Source organism: Trichosurus vulpecula, chromosome 7, assembly GCF_011100635.1.
Source record: "Trichosurus vulpecula isolate mTriVul1 chromosome 7, mTriVul1.pri, whole genome shotgun sequence".
NCBI classification, from domain to species: Eukaryota; Metazoa; Chordata; class Mammalia; order Diprotodontia; family Phalangeridae; genus Trichosurus; species Trichosurus vulpecula.
The window spans coordinates 223227147-223250525 of NC_050579.1; the positions used below are offsets into that span (position 1 = coordinate 223227147).

At 40.7% G+C, this 23379-nt stretch overlaps 1 pseudogene; it reads right to left on the reverse strand.

Annotated features, from left to right (window-relative positions):
• Positions 1-2150: 2150 nt before the first annotated feature.
• LOC118857821 overlaps positions 2151-23379 on the reverse strand; it is a 48070-nt pseudogene continuing 26841 nt past the window's right edge.

Consider the following 23379-nt stretch of genomic DNA (forward strand, 5'->3'; position numbering starts at 1 on the left):
GTTCACCAAGTTAATGAAAGGTGTCCTAGGGTAGGTCCAAATAGAGGAGGGATTGCTTATAGTTCATGAGAGCTTCAAGAAGCTTCTGCTTCTGAACAGTAGCGTATGGTAACAGCAAGCCTCAGAACTTTACAAGAACTCTGAAGTAAGATTCATGACTTGAGAGGGAGTATTGTATAATCAATCAACCAACATTTATTTATTTCATTATTAAGTATCTACTCTCTGACAAGTATTGTGCTAAGCACTGGGGATACAAAAAAAGTTAAAAGACAGTCCCTGCTCTCAAGGAGCTTACAACCTAATGGGGGAGAGAGACAACATGCAAGTAAATATATAGAAAATAAGCTATACATGGGATAAATAGGAAATAATTAACAGGGGGAAGATACTAGAATTAAGAGGGGTTGGGGAAAGCTTCATGTGAAGGTGGAATTTTAAGTGGTACTTAAAGGGATCCATATTCAGAGTTGAGGAGAGAAAGCATGCCTGGCATGAAGGAAAGCCAGAGAAAATGCTGGGAACTAAGTCTTGTTTGTGGAACAGTCAGAGGGCCAGTGTCACTGGATTGAAGAGTAGGTATCAGAGAGTAAGATTTAAGAAGACTGGAAAGGTAGGATGGAATTAGGTTATGAAGGGCTTTGAATGCCAAACAGAGCATTTTGTATTTGTTCCTGGAGGCAATGGGAAGCCACAGGAATTTATTGAGTAGTGTGGGTAGGAGGAGTTGACATGGTCAGACATGCACTTTAAGAAAATCACTTCAATGGCTGATTGGAGGATGGACTGGAGTGGGGAGAGAGTTGAGGCATGCAAGCAGGCCATTGCAAAAATCCAGCCACGAGATGATGAGGGCTTGTATTAGAGTGGTGGTAATGTCAGGGGAGAGAAGGAGGTATATTCAAGAGATGTTGCAAGGGTGAAATCAAGAGGCCTTGGCAACAGATTAGATATAGTGGGTAAGAGATAATGAGGAACCCAGGATAATTTCAGGTTGGGAGCCTGAGGGACTGGGAGGATAGAATTGGATTTAACTTCTACAATAATAGGAACGGTAGGAATAGCAGAGGATTTATGGGAAAGTTAGCAAGTTCTCTTTTTTTGACATAATGTGTTTAAGATGTCTACTGGACATCCATTTTTAACTTTCTAAAAGGCAGTTAGAAATGTAAGATTGGAGGTCGGCAGAGAGATTGAGGCAGGAAAGGTTGATTTTAGAATCATCAACATAGAGATGGTAATTAAATCCATAGGAGCTGATGAGATCACCAAATGAAGTAGTATAGAGGGAGAAAAAAGGGCCTAGGATGGAACTGCAAGGGATATTTAGGGTTAGAGGCTGTGATCTGGGAGAGAGACAGAGAAAGAGAGACAGAGAGAGACAGAGACAAAGATAAAGAGACACAGGGAGATACAGAGAGAGAGAGAGAGAGAGAGAGACAGAGATAGAGACAAAGACAGAGAAAGAGAGAGAGAGAGAGAGAGAGAGAGAGATAGAGACAAAGACAGAGAAAGAGGCACAGGGAGAGACGGAGTGACAGAGAAAGAGAGAGAGACAGAGAGACACAGACAGAGACAGAGACAGAGAAAGAGACACAGAGAGAGACAGAGAGAGAGAGAGAGGGAGAGAGAGAAGGAGGGAGAGGGAGAGGAGTGGTCAGATAAATATGAGGAGAACCAGGAGAGAATGGTGTCCTGAAAGCCTAGAGAAAAGAGATGATCAAGATGGAGAGAGTGATCAATAAAGTCAAAGCCTACAGAAAGCTCAAGGAGAATAAAGATTGAGAAAAGGCTACTGGATTTGACAACTAAGACATGGCTCATAACTTTAGAGACAGAAGTTTAGGGTTTTTTTTTCTTCAGTTTTTTTAAACCATATCATCATTTTATTTAGGGAACAATTGGACAAAAGGCAGGTTTTCTTAAAAGACCACAAGATATGCAAATCTATTCCTAGGGAGGAATTGGAGGAAGCCAGGTAATTGCAAGCACAAGACAGAAACTAGTCCACTAGAGTTCTTATATATGAGTGGTATCACCTCATTCCCCCTTTTGAGAATTGAGAAGGCAATACCTATATGGGAAAAACAGGGCAGGAAGCATGTGTGCTGCTGGGGCAGAAGGATCGTGGTCCTTGGTTTCTGCAAAACTCAATGGTAAGACTTATTAAACCCTTGAAGAGCCCAGCACTTGTTCTCAGTTGCCTGCTTCAAATGGGTGTACTCCTTCAGCAGCTTGTCACATTTCTCATGCAGTACCTCATAAGTGCTCAAGACCTGGCATGATTTCTCCATGTCTTCCTCCTGTAGGTGAATGGCCCCCTCTAGACTAACCCTAAAGAGTCGATGAACCTTCTCAGATGTGTGTCTGACAAAATCTGTAGCTCCTCCATTCTTAGCTTCAGAATCATGGTACAACAGTTGATCTCCAAGTACTTGGCATTAATATGATCCAGCTCTGATTGTGTTTTTAGCCAGTGTTCCTGAAGAAGCCTCTGCAGCAGTGAAAGACAGCAGAGGAGCTTCTGAGAATAGGTGGAAATCTGATTTTCGAGGAGCACTGCCCTTTCTGCTGTTTCTTGACATCCTGGTTCTCCTGGACCTCCCTTGTCAGCATATCTGCCAGCTGCCATAACTTTGCTGCTTTCAGTGTTTCACTAACAGAATCTGAACTAGGAGCATGGCAGCAGAAGAAACACTTCTTCAGTTGTTCCTCAATTTTTGGCTGGAGACATTCCCTCCTCACAAAATCCTCTGAAGGGGAAAGTGGAGGCACCTATTGTAGATGACCTTTTCAAGGAGTTTATCTACAAAGGGCAAATGAGATACAGGATGATAATTAGCAGGTATAGAAGAATCAAGCGAAGGGTTGATTTCAAGATAGGGGAGACCTGGGCACTTTTGTAGGCAGAAAAAATGAGTCAATAGTGAGGGAGAGATTGAAATAAGTGAAAAAGTGTGGATGACTGAGGAGGCAATCTGTTGGAGGAGATGGAATGGATAGGGCACTGGCCTTGGGATTCGGAAAACTTGGGTTCAAATTCTGCTTCAGATACTTATTAGCTATATGACTTTGCAAAATGACTTCACCTCTTTGTGCCTCAGTTTCCTCATCTGTAAAATAAGGGGGTTTGCTCAGTGGCCTTGTAGGGTCCCTGCTAGCCCTAAATCTACAAGCCTATGAACCTGGGTACTTTGATTCCTAATTCATTAATATTTCTGCTACAGCCTTGCTTCCTAGCTAGATGGCACTTTTTAAAGTAATTTGCTATATCACTAAACCTTGCGCTTTAAGGTTTAGTGAATAAAAAGCATCTTAACTTCCTGATTCAGCAATATTTGTATTTGAAAATTTGACTCCATGAGACAAAAATCCTTATTCCAAAGGGATGAACCTCTGTCAGTGGAATTCTGCAGACCGCAAGTAAACCAGTAAGAGAGAAATATTTGGATAGAGGAAGCCTTAACAGTATCCTTCAAACCATATCGCATAGTCAAGCACTTAGGCATGAGATCAGTCCTGACGTTATGGCATGATTTGTACAACATGGAAGGTCTCATCTAGTCAAAAAGTCACTATGATTGAGGGCAGATGTCTACGTCCTCAAATTCTCCTTCAGGGACTCTTTATTTAGCGGGATGTCCAATAGCATGCTTTACGCCACAAATAGCAGTTTGTAACACTCCACAATTACAATTATAGTCATGGAATAGATCAGAACCAATATGCCAAATATGGTAATGTTGATATAACATTGAATTTAGAGACTTGGTTCAGAGGAGGTTTCTCAAAATTGTCCCAAATCAAAGTTTAATTTGGAAGCCATCCCATACATCCCCTCACATGGCACCATGCGGAGATGTACCAATGGACAAAGAGAAAGAAAACCAAATTATGAAGACTATTATGTCTGTTGGAGGGCCAAGTAGTATCAATGAAAAATTTACTAAGTACAGAGATTGTTTAAACGTTTTATCTGCTAATGGATCAGTAATGAATGGACAGTCTGAAGAGAAAAATTTATGTCTGTTTTAGTCAAGGCAAGGCAAGAAACATTTATTAAGTACCTACAACATGTCAGGCACTGTTATTAGTGCTGAGCATATAAAGAAAGACAAAAAATAGTCCTTACTCTCCCTAGGTCATGGTCTAATGGTAGAAAAAATACACAAACAATTATGTGGAAACAAAATATAAAGGATAAACTGGAGATTGTCTAACGGCAAAGATGCTAGGATTAAGGGAAATTTGGGAAAGACTTCTTGTAGAAGGTAAGATTTTAGCAATACTCAAAGGAAAAAGCCAGGTAACAGTGAAACAGGGGGCAGAAAATTGGGGTGGAGGGGCTGGGGAGGGGAAGGAGACAGCCAGTGAAAACAATGTAATGTCTTGTGCAAGGAAAAGTAAGGATGCCAGTACCACTGAATTGTAAAATATGTGGAGAGGAGTGAGGTATAAGTATCTTGGAAAGGTAGGAAACAGCCAGGTTATAAACATCTTTACATTTTTAAAGGGTTTTATATTTGATCATAGAAGACCCCATAGGAATTGATTGAATTATGAAGATGACGTGATCAGATCTTCACTTCAGGGAGATCATTTTGACAGCTGAGTGAAAGACGAATTGGGGTGGGGAAAGAATTGAAGGAGGGAGACAAACCAAAAGTTTTTACAATAGTCGGAAGGTGAGGTGATGAGGACCCGCACCAAATTGGTAGCAGTGTCAAGAGAAGAGAAGGGAGTGCAAACAAGAATTGTTATAAAGGTCGAATTGATTAGATTTGGCAACAAATGGGAGATTAGAGGTGCATGGGAGTGAGAAAGAGAGTAAAGAGTAGAAAATGACATCAAGGTTTCAAATTTGCATGACTGGGGGGATGGTGATACTCTTAAAAGTAAAAGGGAAACTTGAAAGGGAAAGTGTTTGGGGGTGGAAGATAATGAGCTCAGTTTTGGACATGTTGAATTCAAGATGTTTATAGGACATACAATTGAAAATGTCCAATAGGTAATTGGGGAAGTGAGACTGGAAATCAGGAGAGAGATTAGGGCTAGATAAAACGATCTGAGAATTATCTGTATGTAGATATTTGTTGAAGAAACAAAATTTTAAAAAAGAATACTGGACCTATAATTAGAAGCTCTTTGTTCAAGTTTTGCTTGTCTCATTTATTAGGGAGTGACACTAAGCAAGTCAATCAACCTCTATGGATCATTATTTCTTCCTTTGTAAGATAGGAATAGAGGCTCTGCTTACATTACAGGTTTGTTGAGAAGTTCAGATAAGGTGATAGCTGTGAAAGTGCTTTGTAATAAATCAATTAATAATCTACCTTTCTTTGAGCTTCATGCTTTTCACATCCACCACCCAACCAAAATCTTTGTGCCTGTTGTCTATAGAACCTGAGGTCATTTCCCTTCCCTCTTCTATGAGTCTCACACCTGCCTCACAATTTTCCTCTCCTCCTGTCCTTATAAATACTAAAGAATTTCAGCATACATATTAATTCTCTCTCAAATCCCCTAATCACTCAATTTCATAACCTATTCCTCTCTCATAAGCTACTCGCCCACCCAACTTCAGCCACACAAAGAGACGTTCATACCCTTGATCTTACCATCACCCACCCACAAAAGTGCTACCTCTATGTTCAAGAATTCTGAAATCCCCTTAGCTGTCCATACTCTACGGACCTTTCACCTCACCCTCTGCCTTCTCTTACAAAACCCTACTCTTCATCTGAACTGTGACTTCCAATTTCTTGAACCCTCAATTCTCTGCCAGGACACCTCCCCTGCGCCAGCCACACTTTCCTCCTCTCCTCTTCTTCACTCCTTGCTGAACCAATTCAACTCCACACTGTCCTCTCTTGGATCTCTAGCCCCATTATCATATCATTGATTATGTGTAGTCAAGCCTCAACTTTTGATCACTTTCACCAATCACAGCTTTTACTCATACATACACGCTGCTAAATGAAGGTGGAAAAAATCATGCAGTTGTCCTGATTGGGTGTACTACAAATTTATGGTATACAATTTCAGCTGGGCCCTCACTGCTGCTAGGTAATCTTACTACTTCTATCATTATTACTATCGTTCTATGATTATTACTATATCTTACTATTATCAGCTCACCATCCCATTCTCCATAGCAGCTCTTCCAAACGTTTTCATTCTTCCTCAAACTACTCATGGATCCCCCTACCCAGTCTCTCAGTAAGAACCTTGTCTTGTGTTTTACAGATAAAATTAAAGCCATTTGCCAAGAACTTCCCCTTTCCCCTTCTTCCTCATCTCCTGTCATTCAGATACCTTCTTCCACTGTTTTGTTCCTCGCCACTTTCATATGATGAAGTGGCCTTACTCCTTCCTAAGACTAGTCACCACCCCCCTCTTGTTTAAGTGATTCTATTCCATCCTGTCTCCTCCAACAGACACCCCTACTCTTTCACTTATTCTCAATCTCTTCCTGTCCTCTGACTCATTTCCTACTGCCTACAGACATGCCCATGTCTGCCTCATCCTGAAACAATCCTGACTTGATTCTACCATCCCTGATAATTATTGTCCTATATCTTTTGTAGATAAGCTCCTCAAAAGGACCATATATTATAGGTGCCTCCACTTTCTCCTCTCACTCTCCTCAACTCCTGACAGTCAGGCTTCCAACTTTGCTATTTCATTGAAAGCCCTCTCTGAAGTTACTAATGATCTCTTAGTTGCCAAATCCAATGAACTTTTCTCAATCCTCATTCCCGTTGAGCTCTCTGTAGCCTTTGAGTGTTGATCCCTCTCTCCTCCTTGATCGTCTCTTCTCTCTAGGCTTTCAAGATACCATTCTCTCTTGGTTCTCCTCCTACCTTTCTGACTATTTTTTTCTCTGTCTCCTTTTCCGGATCTTCTTCCAGGTCATGGCCTCTAACCCCAAGAGTCCCTTATGCTTCTGTCCTGAGCTCTCTCCTCTCTCTTATTCTATTTCACTCGGTGACCTCTTCAACTGTCATGGATTTAATTAAAACCTCTCCCACCCCACCTTGCCCCACACCCCCTGCCCTGTCCTTTCCACTCAATAAACTCCAGTGGCTCTCGATTTCCCCCAGGATAAAATAAAAAAAATCCTCTGCTTGTCCTTCAAAGCCCTTCATAATCTAGCTCCCTCCTACCTTTACAATCTTCTTACACCTTATTCCCTGCCAGACATATACTCTTCAATCCAGTGACACTGGCCTCCTGGCTATTCCATAAACAAGGCATTCCATCTCTTGACTCTGGGCATTTTTTCTATTTTTCCCTCTTGCCTAAAAAGCTGTCCCTCCTCTGTTCTGACTAATGATTTCTTTGGCTTCCTTTAAATCTCAATTGAAATCCTACCTTCTACAGGAAGCCTTCCCCAACATCTCTTAATCCCACCACCTTTCCTCTGTTAATTATTTCCTAGTTGACCTACATTATAAATTATTTGTACCTATTTGTTTGCTAGTTGTTTCCTCCATTAGACTGTGAGCTTCCTCATGGCAGAGACTTTCTTTTGCATCTTTTTGGATCCCTAGCCCTTAGCACAGTGCCTGGTGATTGAGTAAGTCCTTGATTGTAATTACTAAATAGTAACAGTTTCTCTTTTGGCCAGGAACCCTGAGGATCTTCCCCTCCCAGTTTGATTTTTTTTTGACTTTTGATTAAAGGGGCCACCCCTTGAGTAACTTCTTAAAGCGGCCTATTCACTGAATGGGCATTACCTCACTTAAAGTGAGAACCTGAAAAGACCTTAGCCTGAAAGGGCCAGGGTCTCCCAATGCATCCTGGGCCATCTCCAGTCATCCTGGGGAATATCAGGCCACTGGACCCAGATGGCTCTGGAGGAGAAAGTGAGGCTGGTGACCTTGCACAGCCCTTCCTCACTCAAATCAAAGACAACTGCAAGTCACGTCATCATTTCCCTGATGTCATGGTCCTCTTTGACAATGAAGGACAAACCCAGCAACGACAGTGATTGGTATCAGGAGATTGGAAGTCAGAAAACCCCCTCTCCCAATGCAGGTGGGCAACTTCTACTCAATTAACAATCCTAGTGAGTTTTTAGGTCACTAAGAAGTTAAAAGATTTACTGAGGGCCAAAGAGCCAATATGTGTATGAGGTACTTTAAGCCAGGTCTTCCTGTTTTTGATACAAGCTCTCTATCCACTATGTCATCCTACCACTCTCAGAATGAATAGGAACTATTTTTAAGGGAAGACACAAGAATCTAGCTAAATAAACTACAAAGGGCTATAGAGTTGTATATGATATCACGATCTATTCATAGATTTGGAGCTGATAGAGACTTTAGGGGTCCTGGTCCAAACCCAGCATGTTATAGAATACTGAAGCCCGTAAAGACTAAGTGACACACCCAAGGTCATATGGGCAGATCCAGTATTCAAACCGAGGAAAAATAAATTTAAAAAAACTAAATGTGAGTATTTATTTTATTCTAGAGGCAATATGAAGCTATTGGAATTTATTTAGTAGAAAAGGCACATGATCAGATCTATGTTTAAGGAAAATTTTATTAACAAGAGAATGGATAATGTACTGAAGTAAGCAGACATTAGATACAAGGAGAGCAATTAGAAGGCTTTTGCAATCATCTAGGTGAGAGGTGATAAGGGCATGGAGTAAGGCGGTAGCTGTGTGACTAGAGAGAAGGCACTGATGAGAGAGATCTTGTGGAGGTAGAAATGGCAAGATTTGGCAATTAATTGGATTTGTGGGGTGAACGAGAGTGATAAGTAGATGACTCCAAGGTTAGAATCCTGGAAGACTGGAATGAAGGTAGTGTCTTGAGTGCCTATCTTGTGGTTAGAAGAGGTGAGTTTGATATATCTCTGACACTTTTTTTTTTGTAATCCGCAAATTACTTAATTTCTTAATCCCTCCCACATCCAACCTAGGCAATTCTCTAAGGGAGTTTCAAGTTAAAAAGTTCCCTACACCAATAAAATCAATACCCTTTATTTCATGTATTTTTGTGAGGGTTTTTCTGTGGGGTTTTTTTGGTTGTTGCTGCTATTTTTAGATTTGCTCATTACAAATATTCTTTTGGTCTTAAGCTGTATGGTACAGTATTGGCTTTGGAGCCAGAGAACCTGGGTTCAAATCTCTCCCCACCCAACATGTGCCCTTGGGCAAATGATTATCTTCTTTTAGTCTTGTTGGTCTGGATGTCATCAGAGGTCACTTTGAAGTCTGCAGCTCTGATCTTGTAAATTATTCCAAAAAAGAAAAACAATGGGCAGAAAAATAATAAAAGAAAATGAAAACACACTCCCTATGGGAAGGGTTTCAAAAATCAAGTGTTAGGCCTCACTCTATTCTTTGACTTGGCTGAGCTTTTAAATAAGGACAATGGCATTGAAAGCAAAGGATGATGGCTCTAACATTTTTACAAGCATCACAACATTGTAGTATGGTCAACTTGTGGAGAATGCCAGTAACTGGAAAGAATAATCCCTTTCATTGATTTTCAATGGATTGTCATAGTCCCTTAGATGTTTATAACCTTAGTAGCAATCAATATTACATTACATAGTTTACAAAATGTAGCTTTAGGATATAAATTATTAATTTTAGTGAATCAGAGATTTAAAACTAGAAGGTTCCTCAGAGGCCATCTAGTCCGACCCCTTCATTTTATAGATAAGGAACCTGAGGTCTCTCCATTTAATGAAATTTTATTAAGTATGTGCCTAGAAAAACCCAGTGAGCTGAACTACTGGCTTTGTAAGATGCCCCACACCAACTTCTGCCAAAGGTCAGAAACAGAAGGACTCTTCATCCAAGACACATCTTGGCCCAGAGCCAGGGAACTGGGGGACAGGTGGGGAGCTGCAGGTGAGAGTCAGGGGAAATACCTCTGCACCCAACACTCTCTCCTAAGACTGAGAAGAACACAAGGTTCCATTGGGTGACTTTGTGTACCAGAGCAGCAGATCCACAGACCTTGAGACCTTCGATCCTAAGGTCTCTCACTCCCACCTTGGAATGACAGAACCCCAGAAGAGCACCATTAGTACAACAGATATAGCAACAGCCAAGATGAGTTCAGCATGAATATGTCAGCCTCAGGAGGCATGTACTGTGAGTGGATCTGCACCAAACTATGCACTGGGAAGCTGGGCATTGCCGTGAAGGTGGCAGGTAGAATTATTCTGTTCTGGGTCATCTTCATCATTGGCTACATCACTGGCTACTACAACCACAACTGCAAATAGCACTTGTCTGAGCCTGCTGGACATCTTTTGGAGGAGCCCTCCACCTACCCAGACACCTCTTACTTCCTGACTCAGACCATCATGGAAGTTTGGCCCCTGGGGGCACATGCACCTATAGATATAGACACACACACACACACACACACACACAGAGGCACATATTGAAACAGATATTGGTAAAAGTAGAGACAGCTATACACAGAGACACAGACAGACACACAGAGAAAGTCAGATATACAGAGACACACATACATAAATCTCTCTGTTCTCCTCTGTCCCAGGATAGAACTCCAGACCAAGCCTTCCATCACCTACCCTGCTACATTTTATCCCCAGGGAGCGTTGTCGCACTCAGTTACTGAAGCCCAGTCCTTGGTCACCCCTGTGTTCCTCCTCACTGACCAGATGACCTTTTCTTTGGACCTGTGGCTGCCTTTGAGAATCAAGGCTAATTCTAGGGTTCAATTTCTGCCCATCCCTGCTCTAACCACAGGTGGTGGGGATAAAATCTGTCTCTCATTTGCTGTGACCTCTCCCCTCATCCCCTCCCTGCCCCCTCACCACCAACTCTCCTGCTTGAGAAAGTAGACATAGTGTGAGCTTGATTTCAACGTAAATTTGTTGAGGAAGAGAAAAAAAAGAAAGTATGCGCCCAGAACACTACCAGTCTCTGGGCTATAAGGATTCATTTCAATTCAATAAGTGTTTACTAAGTGCCTACTATGTGCCAGGCATTGTGATAAATGTTAGGTTCACCAAAAGAGGCAAAAGACAGTCCCTACCCTAAAAGAACATACAACCTAATGGATAAAAAAAATGTAAACACATATATACAAGGCAAGTATGTAAAGGATAAACAGAAAATACTTTAAAAAGAGAGAACATTAGAATTAAGAAGGTTGGGGAAGAATTCTTGTAGAAGGTAGGAATTTAGTTGGGCCTTAAAAGGAGCCAGGGAGGTCATCAGTCAGAATGGAGGAGGAAAGTGTTACAAGAATGGGAAACAACTAGAAAAAATTCCTGGAGCCGAGAGAAGGAGTGTCTTGCTCTTGGAACATCCAGGAGGCCAGCGTATTAAAGAGGATCAAAGAGAACATATTGGGGAGTGAGTTGTAAGAAGACCGGAAAGGTAGGACAAAGCAAAACAGATGCTTTCTTGTCCTCAAGGAGTTTATATTCTAGTGGGAGAAACAACATGTTTCATATGAGATTGCACAACAGCAGGAGAAGAGCTAAATTTGGAGTCACCCAACCTGGGTTCAGATTCTGGCTTTATCACTTACCAACTATGTCACTTGTGTCTCAGTTTCATTTTTTTTTTTCTAAAATGAGGGGACCGAACTCAATTATCTCTATTGTCTTTTCCAGCTCTGAAGCCATAATCCTAAGAACATAAAAAGCTCAGAGGGGTGAAGTAACTTGCTCAAGATCACAGAGCCAATTAAGCAGCAAACCTAAGATTTGAACCTAGATCTTTTAACTACCAAGTACATTGTATATCTACTATACTTTGAAACGGTACCCAAGTATCATTTCAATTTTAAAACCCCACTGTATATTATTTCAGCCATTTTCACATCTCTGGGTTTCATTTTCTTCATCTGTATGTCAAAGGAATTGGATTAAATAATGATAAATAATTTATATTTCTACAGTATATTGCCATTTACAGAGAATTCTCTCTATTCACAACAACTCTATAAGGCGGGTAGAAAATTCTGTAGGGTACAGTGGAGAGAACTCTGAATTCAGAAGATCTAGTTCAAATTCCAGCTCTGACACTTATCTTTGTAACCCTGGGTAAGTCATTTAACTTTCTTGGGCCTCAAGCTATTAGGAACATAGAATAATAAGTTTAGGGGTAGAAAAGACATTATGTGCCATCAAGTCCAGAGTCCAGATGCTTTTTTTTGAGCAGATGAGGAAAGTGAGGCTGAGATAATTTGTGTTGCTTCTGTTTTGCCTAGGGTTACTTTATAAGTGGAAAGTGCTTTTCAGTAAGTGTAGTAAATGTCTGAAGTAGGATTTGAACTTAGGTCTTCTGGACTAACTTCAAGCCCAGTGCCCTCTTCACTGCCACTAGTGGCTTCTATAGCTGTAAAATTTCAGGATTGGAGTAGATGATTCCTAATATCTCTGCCAAGTCTGGATCAATCACCCTATAGTATTATTATCCTTATGTTGATGAGAAAAGTAGGCTCAGTGGAGCTTAGTGCTTATTCACTGGATATTTCCAAAGAACCAGTGCACAAGAAGAGCTGGTAAGTGGTTGAGTTGGTGCTGAGATCTGGGTCTCATGAGTTCCCTTTCAGGGATCACACCATATTGCTCATCACTGTACCAAAACATTGTCATGCCTTTACACTGGAATGCCCTCCAATTTCAATTCCTCTTGAAAAATCCCTCTCTTCCTTCAAGATAAAATGGAAGCATCTTCTTCCACATAAAGCCTTTCCTTGTCCCAGTTGTTAGTGCCCTTCTTATGTTTTATTTAACTACCTTGTATTTATCTTCCTTATATTTACCCAATATAGGCTTATATATGAATTTGTTGTTTTCCTTGTCAAGATGTAAGCTTCTGTTGAGTAGGGAATGTCTCTATTTTTGTACTTGGATGTCCAGTGCCTAGTATAATATCTGTCACCTAGCAAGTGCTCGTTTGTTTATTTGATCTATGTGGGTGGTACAAAGTGTCCATATTCATGTTGGAATATAGCATGAACAAACTGGTTTGAAACAAACCTTGTACAGGTGCTGATCAAACCTCAAGGATTCTAAAAGTGGGCCTTTGGTTTAAAGGCTTCTTGTGCTGATCAAACCTCAGACATTCCCAAAGTGGAATCTTTGGTTTAAAAGCCCTTTATCCAGGTGCTCATCAAACCTTGAGCTTACCAAAAGTGGACCTTTGGTTTACAAGGGCTGATCAAACCTCAAGGCTTCCAAAAGTGACTTTGTATTCCCTGGTGGATGCATCTTATGACTTTTCTCTCCTCTCCTCTTCAGTTGGGAAGCAGAATTCTCTATTTAAGAAGAGGCCATTCTCTTATCTTCTCATTATCTCTGTCCTGTTTAGGACTTTCGTTTCCAACCTATCCTGGGGACCTTGGTATGTCTGCTGATGTTTCCTATTCCAGTGCACTTTAAATAATTAAAGCATTGACAGAAGAATATGCTATTCCAGAGTTTAAATCAGTTTGACTCAAGTTCTGGCTTTTGCCGGTGTCGCTTCAGAATCCCACTGAAATGAACTTGATGTCATGACTCTTCAGAGAGAGAATAAAAACACACAACTAGAGGAAAATGTTGATAAAAAAGGCAGCGTATTATACTGGAAAGAGCACTGGGTTTGGAGTCAGCAGAACTCTTTCAGCTTCAGTTTCCTTATCCATATTTTTGTTTGCCATCTATGTAATTTCATCACTGTTGGGAAACCTCCACTACCAATGCAAAAGACATACCTATTCTGCAATTTATAATCTTAGAGACTTGTCTGGGACACTGGGACTTGTCTGGAACATGATAACAATAATGGTAGTAATAAGAATGCTGACAATCTACTTACACAGCACCTTAATGTTTGTAAAACACATGTTTTGTATTATTTGATTCTGATAGCAACTCTCTGAGATAGTTGGTATTATTTATCCCCATTTTACAGATAAGGAAAATGGGAATATTAATAGCACCTATTTCTCAGTGACCTCTGTAGGGTCACACATGCAGTATATATTTTAACTAAGTTTCCTTAAAATTTCCTTGTAACCAAGGCCTGCTCTCTATCCACACCATGTTGCCTTTCTACCATAAAATCGAATGAAAAATATCTGCCAAGAGATAGTGTGGTCTAATGCACAGAGGGCTGGCCTTATCATCAGGAAGACCTGTGTTCAAGTCCTGCCTCTTACACATGCTATATGCATGACCATAGTAGGCTAATTAACCTGTCAGAGCCTTGGTGTCTCTCTAAGACTAAGATTCATAACAAGCTGCACTGCTTAAAGGAATTTTCACACAGGAATTTCTTCCCATTGATGGATCGCAAGTATGCCCCTGAATAATCTGTACTGGCTCTCTCATAAGATTGTTACATCAAGAGAAATAATGGATTATGAAAGCAATTTGTGAACTATAACAGATTTTACAATTATAAATTATTATACTAGATAAAGATAGGGAGTGGGATGGGGAATTAATTCAAAATATAAAACTAATAAAAGTGGTATATTTTCAGTAGTAATATACACATTAAATAATTCCATTGTATTCTGATCTTAGCAAAATTACTGACTAGCATTGTCTCAATAATTCCTTCATATTTGGGATTTAAGAATCATATGTTTTCCTCCTCTACCTGCCATGAAAAGGAAGGTGATGCCATTTTACTTGTGGCATTTCAATACATTTATGGTTTTTGTACATTTGTTTCTATCCATGTATGTGTATTCTATATACTTCACTTTTTTTTAGACCAACTTTTTTATTTTCCTCTGATCAGTTCAAGAAAGTTGATGGGCAGATAGCATTCCACATGGGCTTTGCAGTGGGTCTGGGGGCAGCAGCTGCAGGTCTGAAGCAGGGTGGGGGGTGCCTGATCCTTTTGTGGCTCATGGGACCAATTCCTCACTGCCTTGCTGTAGATCGTGCAGCTCACACAGTAATGGAGTTTTACATACAGCTTGGGCAGCACATAGGAGTCAGACATGTTGGCCTTGAGATGTTTCTGATTGCTGTGGCTTCCATGATGCTGCAGATGATAAACTTCTCGAAGGCCTTGTCTTTGGACACACAGCAGGCACAGCTGGGTTTAGCAGAAGGGCTACATGGGGCTGTGGCTTCTTGGCAACCCATTGTTTTCTCCTCTTTTTGGTCATCTTGGAATCCAGGAACCAAAAAATACACTTTACTTTTTGCAAAGCAAAGAACCTGGCTTGCGGTATAGTGGAGTCATAGAAAATAGAGGTATAATAAGTATCATTTTATAGATAAAAGAAAATCCAAGTTTCTGAGAGATTGGGTGACTAATCCATGATCGCATGGCTAGTCATTATGTGAGGCATCATTTAAACCCAGCCACCTGGACTCCAAGAACTCTCTCCTAGGTAAATCCTCCAAAGCCATTATACCTCAGTTGCTCTGGCTGACTATAGGCAACCACCAAGAAGTTTCCTTTGTTGCTTTTAAAGGGTAAAGTGATGTCTGAGGAAGTTAATGCTGTAGAAGGGAGCACTAGCTGCAATGACATAATAATACAAGATGATATGATACAGTTTGCCACCCTGGCTTCTGGCTCTGTCCTTGCCCTCCAATGTGTCCCCATGGGATCTTGTGTACTGAGGCCTACATATGGGCAAATAGATGCCACGTAGCAGTTCTCCAATTTCTTTAGAGGAAGGGAGTTTTTTCCTCTCTGTTTTCTGCCCAGACATTGTTGTTCTCCCTTCTTTCTTCCCCTGGGGGTTTGGGGATGGAGGTAGTCAGAACCACTGGATCATTTCTATGCCAAAAAGAATATCAAGTGATGATATCTTTTAACAAGGATGGCTTATTTTTGTTTACATGCATTCATATGTTTAGCTTCCATATCTAGGGCGCTATATATATATATATATTTCTTTTCTACTAAGTTTTCTCTGTTAATTTCCTGGTCACTTAAGACTGTTTGGCAGTTTCCCTTGTTCTCATAAAGCTAGTAAATTCCTGGTGCTCAGTTTTTCTGGGCTCTTAAAATTTATTATCATGAGTTTTTAGATGTTCTTTCTGTCCTATTTTTACATCGATATTGCATTTAGTTTCCCATAACCAACACTCTTTGCTACATTATTCTACTTGGTGCATCACTGCTGGGGCCAATAAAAAGGCATTCTTTTGCTAACAGATCCTGCTCTCCAGCAACCAAAATAAAGCTGCCTAAATGAAAGAAGGCTTCATAACTAAAAAGAACAGTCTTTTGTGTAAGATTTCTCAGTGAGGGGCTTATTAATTTACCAGCTTTGCTACAGGGAGTCATGCTAGATAGACGATTGCTTGTCAAAGGGGAAGAAAAGCTCAGCTCTATTTTGGCATGGCCAAGTCATTAGCTTGGCAATATACATTTACGAGTATAGAGTGAAAGACTCTACCCTCTTTTAGGCTAACCATCAATTCAAGCTCTAGTGCCATAAAGAGCTATGATTCTTCTCAAGGGCGGGTCTAAAGAAGACCTAGGAAATCTTACTAAATGAAGCAAGAAACACAGCCTATTTAACCAACAGTCAATAAGCATTTGTTTTTGAAGGAAATACATGCAAAAGTTCTTAGAGTTTAACCAATTCATCATTTGGGAAGCATTGAAACTCCAGATTATTTGATTTTTTCCTTTTTGTGCTAAATGACATAGAAAGCACCTGAGCACATATGCCCCTGACCCTGCTCTCCATTGCCATCAAGACTCAGAATCATTTTGTCACACAAAAATAATTGGAAGGGATCTCACAAATTGTATAGTACAATACATGTCTGAAAATTAATTCCTTCAACTCAATTCAATGAGTATTTTTGGAATGAAAGGATCTGGGTTCACATGCTAGCTCTGTCACTTACTAATAGTATGATTTTGGGTAAGTCATTTAATTTTACTGGGCTTCAGTTACTTCATTTGTAAAATAAAGGGGTTACACTAGATGAATCTGGTATTTATTGAGTAGGCAAGTGTCATGATCAGACCTGTGATTTAGGAAAATTGTTCTGAGACTAGCTTTGGAAAAGAAAGAAACTTAAGGTAAGGAGTTTAGTTAGTATGCTATTGCAGTGGTATATGTGAGCGGGCTGAGGCCTTAAAGTAGGTGGCAGCTGTGTGAATAGAGGGAAAGAGGAGGTGGTGGAAAGAGAGAGAGAGAGAGAGAGAGAGAGAGAGAGCACATGTGTGCCTTGAATAGAGCCTAGGGGCACCCATGAGCATGACATGGATGAAGTTCCAACCAAATTGATTAAGAACAAAAGTTAAATATATAGAAGGAGAATAAGAGACAGCAGAATCATGACAATCCATAGAGGAGAGATTTTTCAGGAGTAAAAGCTCATCAACAGTATCAAACGCTATAAAGGAATTAGAAGAGGCTATCAGATTTGTCAATTAAGAGGTCACTAGTAAGGGAGTTTAGAAGAAAGTGAGAAAAGAAGAGGTATATATTATAGATGGCTTTTCAAGTAGTTTAAATGAGAAAAGGATGAGAGATACAGTATGATAGTTGATAGGCATAGTAGGATATGGTAAATTTGTTTTTTAAGGTAGGAGAAACTTCAATATACTTGTTGGTAACAGGGAAAGAACCAGTATGTATGAAAGGTTGAAGATTGCAAAAAGTTGGGGGAGATGGTAGGAACAATCTATCAGAGAGGATGAGAGGAGATAGAATAAAGGGTACATGTAGAAGGGTTGGCCTTGGCAAACACAGAGACATCATCAGAGGAGATATGAAGGAGGAGATAGGGAGGGCGATGTGAAATGAAGAGGATGTGAGAAGAAGCTCTCTGTAAATGGCTCCAATTTTTTTGCATTAAGTATCATTTAAGGTCTGAGTAGTGGTATGGAAGCCCTCAGCAAAAAAGAAAAGATTTGGAACAGCAATTGTAGTGTGTGCAAGTGCAACATTATTTAGGGATGAGTAGTGGGATTTCCTTGATGTAGTGAAGTCTCTGTTTAGATTGACTAGTATAAATTTGTGGTTGACTGAGCCAATGTGGTTTCATAATTTACTCCAGTTCCATTCAGGAGCACATTAGTAGGTTCACTGGCAGCAGAGGATAAGAATAATCCAGGGTTGGTATTTGGCAAGAATTGTTCAGGGACAAGACAAAGGAAAAGGAGACTATGTGTAGAGGAATTGTGGAGTGGAACTGTTTCATCGAGGGGTCAAGAAAAACATAGTCTAAATATGGGTAATATTTTGAGATAGCACTGAGGGATGGAGTAAATGGATGCCATGATGAGGACTAAGAGTAGGTTTTGGAAGAGTGGTTCAAATGGAGAGATGGAAAGATAAAAGATTATGATCAGATAAAGGTAACTCAGTTCTGGATCACAGAAATGGAATACCTGGGGGCCATAACAAGATTAAAATCATGACCATTCCTGTGTGAGTGGCTGAGATGGAGGGGAGGAGCAGTATGGGGGGTTTGTTCAGACTGAGGGTATTTGAGGAAATATCAACATGTATGTTGAAGTTCTCTAAATGGAGGAAGGGATTGTTTTAGAAGGGAAAGTAAAAAGTGGGTAAAGCGCTGAACTCTCAGGGAAAGGAGGGAGAGACTGTTGGCCAAAATGGCTGCCTGGGGAGTAAGCAAACCACTCAGCTCCACAAAACTACTCCAGGAAGAAAAGAGAAACAGGCAGAAAAGAAAAAAAAAATAACAACTACTGCAACAAAACAATCCTTGAAATCTGCACTAGTTTGAATAATGATCAAGTAATCCAGTGAGAAACTAGAATGACTACTTCTAGTCCTCCCCACCTGCAACCTACAAAAAAACTCACTCATTAAGCAATAGGAAATGGGGCTGTTAGCCAAGCCAGTTCCAGGGCAGGCAAAGAAACCAAGCTTCCCAGTACAACCAGTGACAAGTAAAAAAAAATAAAACAAAACATATAGTACACAGGCCTGTGTGTCTAGAGACAGAAAGAGCAGGGGCTCTCCTGAGAAAACTTCAAGGAAGCAAGAAAACTCTAAGGTGAGGGCCTTGGAAGCCCTGAGGACCAGCAGCAACTAGAGAAACATAGCAGAGCTCAGAATGAGACAGCTCAGGGACTCTTAGGCCTTTAGTATTTTGTCCTGAGGTGCCACAGAGAGTCCCAAATATCTAAAGCTCTGAACTTCAAAAATGAGAGAGGAAGGGGAGCTAACCCCAGGAAATGGAAGTCAGTGAAGAAACCCAGGGAACCCAGAGAGAGATTAAACAGGACTCCAAACCTAAAAGCAGCAGCAGGGCTGGAGCTGGGACTTGGCACAAAGCCCCAATTCAGGAAGTAAAGCTTGAGAGATAAGTAAATTAAAGAAAATATCAACTAGTATAAACAGTTTTTGTAGATACAGGGAAACATAGCAAGATTTACATAAATCAATTTAAACTTAGCAGAGTAAAGAAAACAATACAGGCAATGATTACAATAATATAAATGAAAAGAACAACCAAAAATTATAATTGAAAAATTTACAAAGAACAAACTTTTCTCCAAAGAGGAGATATGAGAAGGTATTTCCTCACATTCTTTTGCTTGGCTGGAGTGGGAGGTACACAAATGGGAAACTTTGGATATAATGTCATATTTTTTTCAAACTATTGCCTAACTTTGTTGAAATATATTCTTTTTTCATGAAAACAATCTTAATTGGATAGACGGTGTTCTGAAACAAGAGCGGGCTAGATGGTTGGGTTATGGGGAGAGAAGAAGGGGATATTTATATAGTGCCTACTATGTGCCTGGCACAGTGCTAAGCAGTCTTTTTTTATATTTTATTTTATTTTTATGGCATTTTTTTTATTTTTAGTTTACAACACTCGGTTCCACATAATTTTGAGTTCCAGATTTTCTTCCCTCCCTCCCCAAGATGGCATGGAATCCCATATAGCTTCCACGTATAACTTCGCATTGAATTAATTTACACACTAGTCAAGTTATGGAGAAGAACTGTGATCAATGAAATGAATCATGCGAAAGAAGAAACAGGACCAAAAAAAACCAAACAAACAAACAAACAAAAAACAACCCAAAAACAAAAACAAAAAAGAGAAAAAGAAAAAAGAAAGCAGGGAAAAAAAGGCTAGCATGAAGTGTGCCTCAATCTGCATTCATACTTCATAGTTCTTTCTCTGGATATAGATAGCATTCTCCATCATGAGTCCTTTGGAGTTGTCCTTGCACCTTGTGTTGCTGAGAAGAGGGAAGTCTGTCAGGATATCTGTGGTTGTGTACAATGTTCTCCTGGCTCTGCTCCGCTCACTCAGCATTATGTCGTGTAGGTTTTTCCAGGTTGTTATGAAGTCCGTATCATCCCCATTTCTTATAGCACAATAGTATTCCATTACCTTCATATACCACAGCTTGTTCAGCCATTCCCCAATTGATGGGCATCCCTTTGATTTCCAATTCTTGGCTACCACAAAAAAGAGTGCTAAGCAGTCTTAAAAAAAGACAAACACATATATAATTTGTTCCTTACAAAAGCACTGAGAGGTAGGTGCTATTATTATACTCATTTTACAGCTGAGAAAACTGAGGCAAACAGAGGTTAAGTGACTTGCATCACAAGGCTAGTAATGATCTAAGAATGGATTTGAGCTCAGAACTTCCTAACTCCATACTCAGCCCTCTATTGACTGTGCCATGAGCTTTCTCATGATGTCAAAAATAAAAGATAGTGGTAAAAATCTGTTAAAATTATTGTAGGTACAAAGATAGGGGCAGCTAGGTGGCACAGTGCAAAGCCATGCCTAGAGCCAGGAAGACTTATTTTCCTGAGTTCAAATCTGGCCTCAGACATTTAGTAGCTGTGTGACCCTGAGCAAGTCACTGAACCCTGTTGGCCTCAGTTTCCTTATCTGTAAAATGAGCTGGAGGGGGGAAGGGCAAACCAGCCTGGTATCTTTGCCAAGAAAACCCCAAATGGACCCATGAAGAGTCGAACATGACTAGAAAATGACTGAACAACAACAAATACAAAGATATCCCAAAAGGAAAGAGTGATGTAGTAACTTCAAGCACTGACTCATTTTGTGTGTGTTTTTAAGTTCAGAACACACACACATATATATATATATTTATATGTAACACATTGTAGCCATAATGGCTTTTGTTTTCTTTGAATGGCTCAGCTTGCCTCATTGAGCCTCTGGACACTGTGGCTTGCTCTTCCGGGGCAGGAGGCCCGGGGAGCATGCCGGGAAGCAGACAGCTTCCTGTGTGAGGAGTCATGGGGCTGGCTGAGGGGAGGTGTTGATGTCTATGCTAGGGGGAGGGGCCAACTCAAGAACCAATCGGCCCTGGTCATTTGGGCGGAGCTTGATGATGTCAGAGACCCTATAAGAGGGGAGAGGACAGCTCGGAGAGTTCTCCCTCTCTTTCCTTTTCCGGTTGGAGCCAGAGGCAGTTACAACGACCGTTACAGAGGCAGTTACGACCGTTACATCGTCAGTTTCAGTTGCAGCTTCAGTTTCAGAAACAGACACAGCTGAGGCAGGAGCTGCCAGCAGCAGAGCTGATCTACGGGAGGAAGCTGAACAAAGACTTCAGTCCAGTGGGTAATCTTATTACCATCAAGGGGGAAACATGATTTTGCTTTACGCAATCATGTTTCTCTGTAGCCTCCTGGTTACTCTTTCAAGGCGTACTTATTGGGCCTGGAAGATTATGACCAACATATCAAAATGGGGCTTCTGGTTCATGGGTTGGTTACTGTGGAGCCTAAATAAATGTTTTGATTCTTCTGCCTTCTACTTTGAGAGTTTCTTCTATCCGGCGATTCCGAACCTTTCAGACATGTTTATGATCTTCTTTGAGATTATAAACTCTGCCCTCCTGATACATTTGGCGTCACGAACAGGATCGCTAGGTATAAGATCTCTATTTAGAAGCAGAACAATTCCAGAGGAAGAGATAAATATCCCAGGATGGGAGGATCCATTTTATTCCTCCCTAGCAAAAGAATTGGCTAAAAAAGCTGGACCCTGTGAAAACTGGGAACCAAGGCTACGGAGAGGAGATCCTAGGGATTTGGAAAAGTGTTTACGAGAAGTTGGGATTCAGTCAGGGGCATCACTATCTAGGCAAAGCTGGATAGTGTTATCAGCCTACCGGCTAGTATACGAAAGATTGAGATTAAGTGAAAGACATGGGGGCACTCCTACCCCACAGGAAGAAGGGAAATCTCAGATAGCAGAAGACCAAACTGACTCAAATGAGAACTTTTCTATTAATGTGGCTAAGAGCAATAGGAGACCAAAAAAGCCCAGAGTGCATTTCAACCCAGCCCAGAAAGAGCCGGCTGAGGCACAAAACACTACTGGGGTTCAGGATGTGCCACACACAGAGCATAGGAGATGGTTAAATGATCAGACAAGGGCTCGACCCATACAAAGGAGGAAGACAGAAACCCGAGGTGAAGATTCAGTTACAAGGGAAATTCAGGAAGATTTCTCACCGCAAGAGGTCACAGATATTTTGAGTAGATTCAGCCAAAGAATAGGAGAACCATTGATATCTTGGATGGTAAGACTCAGTGATCAAGGGGCCGGTGGAATATCAGTAGATGGGACAGACTGCATGAGATTCATAGGTATCAGCCATGATCCTCTAGTTCAACAAGCTTTTAGGGAACATCATCAGCAAGGAGATGGTGATAGCAGGACTACTCTGTTGGCATTAGCCGCTGTGGGATGCAATAAGAGATATGATACTGATTCTATGTGGCCCACTGAGCACAGACCCTGGTATTCACTTAGAGATTGTATCATGAGACTAAAGGAGGAGGTAATGAAGACTGCCATTATGACAGGAACTGCAGACAAATATTACAATGATCCAATGGGACTGTCTCATAGGAATTTAATAATTAGGACAGCTCCCCCTGCTTATAAACAACTAATTTTGAATTTATTACTTGGAGAAGTAGGGAGCCGTCTTACAACAGTGATAAATAAGATTTTACAGTTATATGACTTAGGTGACTGGGGAAGGGATAGATCTCCTCAAGAGAGAAGGGTGAATAACCAGCAAACTTGGCGCCAAAGGAGAGTAACAAGGAAAGAAATGTTTACTACTTTATTGAGAGCAGGGGTAGGTTTTGAAATGATAGATGGAATTCCAACCAATGAATTATACAGAATGTATAGAGGACTTGATAACACGAGAAATAGGGAAATAAGAACTGCTCCTGCAAGCCTACAAGCCACTCAGACTGAAGGTGACCTTGTGTGATTAACGGATGAAAACTTGTACATTTGGGGAAAGGCTGGGAGGACAATCTTAGTCTATATCTAGGGTGGGATCCTCTTGGCTTCCTCATTATGTTCCTTTTGAAAAGAAACATTTCCCACCTGAGTTTGGCTCTGATGTTGGATCTTTGCATAACTGAAATCTCAACCAAACTTGAG